Genomic DNA, 7332 nt, shown 5'->3' on the forward strand with positions numbered 1-7332 from the left:
TGCGAATTGTTCCATTCCTATCTCCTTGTACTAAAGTCAAATCTAAGTGGATCAAGGTGCTCCCCATAAAACCAGAGACAATGAAACTTATAGAGGAGAAAGTGGGGAAAAGCCTCAAAGATATTGGCACAGGGGAAAAATTCCTGAATAGAACAGCAATGGCTTGTGCTGTAAGATAGAGAATTGACAAATGGGACAGCATGAAAGTGCAAAGCTTCTGTAAGGCGAAAGACACCTTCAATAAGACAAAAAGGCCACCAACAGATTGGGAAAGGATCTTTACCAATCCTAAATCAGATAGAGCACTAATATCCAATATATATAAAGAACTCAAGAAGGTGAAGTCCAGAAAATCAAATAATCCCATTAAAAATTGGGCCTCAGAGATAAACAAAGAATTCTCACCTGAGGAATACCTAATAGCTGAGAAACTCCTGAAAAAAAAATGTTCAGCATCCTTAATCATCAGGGAAATGCAAATCAAAACAACCCTGAGATTCTACCTCACACCAGTCAGAATGGTGGTGAATTTTAGAATAACATCTAAAATTCAGGTGACAACAAATATGGAGAAAGAGGAACACTCCTCCACTGTTGGTGGGATTGCAAGCTTGTACAACCACTCTGGAAATCAGTCTGGTGGTTTCTCAGAAAATTGGACATGGTACTACCAGAAGATCCTGCAATACCTCTCCTGGGCATATATCCTGAAGATGTTCCAACTAGTAAGAAAGAAACATGCTCCACTATGTTCATAGCCGCCTTATTTATAATAGCCAGAAGCTGGAAAGAACACAGATGCCCCTCAACAGAAGAATGGATACAAAAATTGTGATACATTTACACAATGGAGTAATACTCAGCTATTAAAAAGAATGAATTTATGAAATTCCTAGGCAAATGGTTTTTCTTGGAGGGCATTATCCTGAGTGAGGTAAACCAATCACAAAAGAACTCAAATGATATGTACTCACTGATAAGTGGATATTAGCCCAGAAACAGAATACCCAAGATATAAGTTCCAATTTGCAAAACACGTGAAACTCAAGAAGAATGACGACCAAAGTGTGGTCACTTTGACCCCTTCTTCGAATTGGGAACAAAACACCCATGGAAGGGGTTACAGAGACAAAGTTTGGAGCTGAGACAAAAGGATGGACCATCTAGAGACTGCCATATCCAGGGATCCATCCCATAATCAGTCTCCAAACGCTAACACCATTGCATACACTAGCAAGATTTTGCTGATAGGACCCAGATAAGGTGTCTCTTGTGAGACTATGCTGGGGTCTAGTAAACACACAAGTGGATGCTCACAGTCAGCTATTGGATGGATCACAGGACCTCCAATGGAGGAGCTAGAGAAAGTACCCAAGGAGCTAAAGGGATCTGCAACCCTATAGGTGGAACAACATTATGAACTTACCAGTATCCCTAAGCTCTTGACTCTAGCTGCATATGTATCAAAAGATGGCCTAGTCAGCCATCACTGGAAAGAGAGGCCCATTGGACTTGCAAACTTTAAATGCCCCAGTACAGTGGAATGCCAGGGCCAAAAAGTGGGAGTGGGTGGGTAGGGGAATGAGGGGAGGATATGGGGGACTTTTGGGATAGCATTGGAAATGTAAATGAGGAAAATACCTAATTAAAAAAAGAAAATATATATATATTGTTCACATATTCTTGCATGGTCTCATTTAAAGCTTTTGGATTGGGTCATCATCAAAAGAGTAATGTAAAAATCTTTAATGGGATGCCTGGAAGCCTGAGTTCATGGGAAAAATGAAGGTTGATGATCTATCAAAACGATGATTTGACCAGTACTAGATAAAATCTATTTATGAATCACCAGTAGTGTTGCAGTGGGTTCCTAGAAGACATGTGTTGTGACTAAATGTGTTGCTACTTTTTTATGATACAGTAAGATATACAGTTGTTTGGGAACACTGCCTTTGACAGCGAAGAACCATCCCCACAAAGGAAAGATAGGATAAACACCGTGAAAATCCTTCATGTGACTGAACCACACACAAATGTCAATGATACCTCTTAAATAATGATTCTGTATTTTCATAAATTATAAATATGTGGTCCATTAGCTGCTGCCTCCAAGGCTGAGAATCTGAATTTAATCCTCAGGCACACGTGGTTGATGGAGGGGTATGACACCTTCAAGTTGTTCTCTGAGATTCACATGAATGCTTTATTAGGAGAATCCCCATTCCACACACAGAGAGAACAATCATTTAAATATTTTAAATGACAATGTTGTGCAACAATCACTGAGGTAGGTAACTAAAAATCATGACTTTTGCCACTCAAATTAATCCCTTACACCTAGTTACAGAGTTCGTAACTGTACTACTAACTTACAACAGTCAGTCTATTGTAAGGTTTTAGCCAGTTAAAGACATTTCATAGACCTGGAACTATGTAGTATGTGGGTATTCTCTCTGAGTTCTTTTACTCATGAGGCCAGTCATGTTGTAGTAGTCATTGGTACCCCATAACTCTATTTGATGATGAAAGTTCATTCATTAGTGTGGTATAAATTTGTTATCCATTCATTTATTCATATATATTTAGGATATTTCAGCTCTAGCATATTCTCATATTGGGAATAATTACAATCAGAAATTTGTCCATAAATATGTATCAAATAACACACACATATAATAGCAAAATTAATCTGCAATTTATTTGCTTAGCAGCTTAAGTGTTTAATGAAATGCCTTCAAGTATACACCAGCAACAAACCATGATTTTCAATCTTGAGTATATTGTTTTTTATTTATTCTAGAATCAGTGGCACCTGGGAGAATGGGGGCTGTAAATGAGGCAGACAACAGCAGTAGCCAACTTAATCAGAGCTGCAGACAATTTATACTCTGAGGATTAAGAAGAGTCTCATAAGAAAGGTTTTAAGATCAAAGATCAATGCACGTGTAGTAGGAAAATATGTTGCTATAGAAGCGTATGGGTAACCACAGCCAAAGTAAACTCACTCCTCTCCAGGACACTTGGGAGGGGCATAAAAACATTCAAAGAACTATTCTGTGTTTGGGAAAAATTGAGGTCGCAAAGTTCTTGTCTTATTTTCTTGGAGTCTTCTCCCAAGTTCTCAGAATTCTTACATGAATCCATTATTGGATGGTGTTCTGAAATTATGCCAGGGGCTAATATCTATAGAATGACAGACAGATAATATATGAAGGGTAAATAAATGACACAAAAGGTGATGAATAGATTATAAGTGTGCAGTATCTGTATATATTATTATATGTGATGATTTGTTACTTTAGATAAATGTGTGCTAATATTTTAATTCTTTTTTCAGTAGTCTTAAGATTGTTGCTCTTTTCCCAGTAGACAATGTAGAATTATAATTAGCCTTTAGCTTGAAATAAGAAAGCTCATTTTATTACTCAATGTTTCTTGTAGAAGCAAAACTGACTCCTATGTAATGCTTTCTTCCTCTATTGCACTATCTTATAAATGGCATGCTTATAAAATACAAATGAATACTAGAGTTTAGGAACCTAAATTATAATGTTTCAGTCACTTTACTAGTTTCTGTTAAGCATAAGCATTCATGGGTCACATGTACTAAGAGAATGTTATATTCACATCCTGTGTCTTTCTCTTACTACCGATATGATGATGGACAAAGATCTCAGCCATTCTCTACCTTGTGCTTTATCAGTATAAACAGAAAAACAATTCCCATAGTCAGAGTTCAAGGCAAATATATTGACCTGACAGATATAAAAGATAAATCTTAAATATAAGTTGCTTCATATGTTCTGTTCTACTATAAAAATACAAATTTAAAAATTATTTATTATTATTATTATTATTATTATTATTTTGCTGTAGCTGCTGTTTATTCACATTCAGGTGGGCACTATAGCAACAGGCCTGGAGACTCTGAAGAATACAAGGTGCAGAATGGAGTGTTTGCAGTGACAGCAGTGGAGTGCACAAGGAGTGGGGAAGCCAAAGCTGTTGGGAAAGCAGGTCAGGGCCAGGGCCAAAAGTCATCTACACTGGGCCCCTGGGCCCCACGACCTCAGCTCCTGCTCTTGCTGTCTCCTGACTCCAGGCTAGGGCTGGGAATTCTCTGACAACTTTCTACAGAAGCAATGTACAGAGATGCTGCTGCCCTTCTGTGATAAAGTCAGAGGGTTTCCAATCCTGCATTCCTCCTTCATCCCTGGCTCAAGTAGGGCCATGAAAAATAGCTGGGCTCTATTGCATGTTTTAGAGGCATTAATTTTCCCTTGTGTCCCAGCCCACCAGCGCCACACTATGGCCCAGAGTGAGCACTACATGCGTTGCTGGCCTAATAAAAAGGATAAAGGAGGGGAAGGGACAGGGGTTAGAAGAGGGGCTCCAGAGGGCCATCAAGGCACAGGCACTACACGCATGGTGTTGGTGAATCCAGAGCCAGGGCGCCACCCGGTCAGCACAATGACCACATCTGCCTTCTTGAAGAAGGCTCGGGCTTTGCCAACATCCATGGCCAAGTTTACACAAAGGTCAACTTCCTCAGCCCAGGCATTCAGTATGGCATCCTTACACAGCACAGGGAAGATGCCACCACGGTATAGATGGGCCTGGCAAGCAGTCTGGGAATTGCACGTCACAGCAATGATAGGAGACCAAGGGCGGTACCTGGCCATGACTTGGTGAGCACGATAATGGCCCCACTGCAGGATTGAAGGAGGCCTCTACTGTGCCCACAGCGGCAGCTTCTGTGGGTTTGCTGGTAACTGTCGCCAAGTGGCGGAGTTCCTCGAATAGATGCAAGTGGTAGATGGCAGCCTCTGCCTCTCGGGCAATCAGGTGCTGCATCTGAATACCCTCCGGAGGGTAGTCCCCCTTGGATGTTTCTCCGAACAGCACGATGACGTCTGCCCCATCCAGGACTGCATTGGCCAAATCACTGCCTTCAGCCAGAGTCGGGTGTGGCTTCTTGACTATGCTCTCGAGCATCTGTGTGGCACAGATGACAAGCTTCCCAGCTCGGTTCCTGATCATCATCTTCTGAGCCAGGAAGACGTTCTCTGCAGGAATCTCAATGCCCAGGTCACCACGAGCCACCATCATCCCATCACTGGCCTCCAAGATCTCATCAAACCTGCGGACACCTTCATGGTTCTCAATCTTGCTGATGATATTGATATTCTTGCCCTTCTCTCCCAGGACCTTCCTGACTTCATGCACACAGGCTGCTTTGCGAATGAAAGATGCAAGCACTATGTCCACATCCTGCTCCACCCCAAACTTCAGGTCCTGGATGTCCTATTCCAACACAGCAGGGAGATCCACAGCAGCGCTGGGCAGGATCACACACTTCTTGCTGTCCAAGGACCCACCATTCTCCACTTTGTCACCAGGAAGCCAGCACCTTTCTCCTTCACCTGCAGTGAGATGAGCCCATCGTCCACGTAGATCTTGCTGCCCACTTCAACCACCTTGCAGATGTTCCTGTAGTCCAGCCACAGAATATTCTTATCACACTTCATGAAAGCTTTGTCCAGGGTGATCTTCAGAGTGGCTCCCCTCTTCAGCTCCACCTCTTCAGTGTCGCTATCCTTGATGAGTCCAGTCTGGATCTCAGGTCCCTTTGTATCCAGAGTCACCACAATGGGACGGTAGAGGATGGGATCAGATGCAAAGCTTTCTGTGGCTTCACGGACATTCTTAATGGTCTCTGCATGGTACTCATGGGTTCCATGAGAGAAATTCTACTGAGCCACATTCATTCTAGACTTAATCATCTCTTTCAGCATCTCCACAGATTGGGAAGCAGGCCCAATGGTACAAATGATGCCAGTGTTGCAGGCCCTGATAGGCACGGAGTCAATGTCCAGGCCGCACATGTGTTCCAGGAAGGTGTCAGCCATGACACATCCCTGCATGGAGCTTCTGGGTCTGAATGAAGGCAGTCCCTGCTTCGCTGTGTGGCTTCAGCATGGTTCCTGAAGTCCTCAGGTGTACTTTGGTTCCTACTGTGATACCTAAAGCAGACATCTGTGGAGTGAGGACACATTGCTGCTATGCCTTATTATTTCTTTTTCAAATTCATTTATGACAATTGAATTTAGATAAATTGTCATCTATCATTTTTCATATTAACATTTTGGAACCTCCAATTAATTAGCAAACAATTGCCATCAGAATTCATTTTTAAAGATTTATTTATTAGTGTAATGTATGAGTACACTGTAGCTGTCTTCAGACACACCAGAAGAGGGCATCGGATCCCATTACAGATGACTGTGAGCCACTGTGTAGTTGCTAGGAATTGAACTCAGGACCTCTGGATAGAACTCGTTTTTAATTCTCACATTTCTTGTGAATGACTTTCCTATTTGTAAAAGAAAATGTCATTAAATTCCATCACAGCTGGACAACATTTCAGTTTTTAAATTGGGGCATCTGAGATTTCTTCTGGAGATTAGGATTCTACAAAGGGCACTTTCACTATTCCCCTGTGGTAAGCAAGGAATAAGACAGACACCCAAGGGCAGCTGTTAAAGCTGTGCTCAATTACTTTTCTAGACTCTAACACAAGCAGACAAGTCCTTCCCAGTGTGTTTGTGGAGTGAGACTTTTGTTTTTAACCTCACAGCCCTTCACTTCTGCTACAGACAGACAAGAAGTGAACTTTTGCTACAGTGAAAATCATTTGTGAACAGTCTTTCCTTTGCAATGCTCATCAGATCATCCAGATTATCCTCTACATTCTGAGGAGGCAGCAATACTCACAATACTTGTGGACCATCATTTGAAATCTCACAAATTAGACCCTGACTGTCACATATTTCCCAGTTGTGACTATAGTTGGCACCATGGGAAGTTTCTATTTTTTGTTTAATTTTGCTGTTGTGTTGTGTTGTGTTGTGTTGTGTTGTGTTGTGTTGTAAGACAGGGTTTCTCTGTGTAGTCCTAGCTGTCCTAGAACTCACTCTGTAAACTAGGCTGGCCTCAAACTCAGAAATCTGCCTGTCTCTGCTTCCCATGTGCTGTGATTAAAGGCACATGCCACTACTTCCCGGTGGTAAATCTTTATTTTAATTCATATATTTCTTATAAGTAACATTCTCACTTGGGAAAGAATACATAAAATTAATTACAGCTTAATTCTTTTTTCACCTTTGAACTTGGCATCTGAGATCAGACAGTTGGGAAGTGACTCTTGAAGATTCTGTCTGATGATCTTCAAAGTACTTGGAATTCATTTGTTCTATACATGATCTAAACAAATCCCCAACTTATTTAATGATGACTCTGAGTTGCTGTATATTATAGGAATATTGTAAATTT

General features: G+C 41.4%; 1 pseudogene; it reads right to left on the bottom strand.

Moving 5' to 3' along the window:
* Positions 1-4365: 4365 nt before the first annotated feature.
* On the bottom strand, positions 4366-5979 carry LOC110289619 (annotated as a pseudogene).
* Between the last annotated feature and the right edge of the window lie 1353 nt (positions 5980-7332).

The sequence above is a fragment of the Mus caroli genome, chromosome 2 (genome assembly GCF_900094665.2).
Source record: "Mus caroli chromosome 2, CAROLI_EIJ_v1.1, whole genome shotgun sequence".
Classification (NCBI taxonomy): Eukaryota; Metazoa; Chordata; class Mammalia; order Rodentia; family Muridae; genus Mus; species Mus caroli.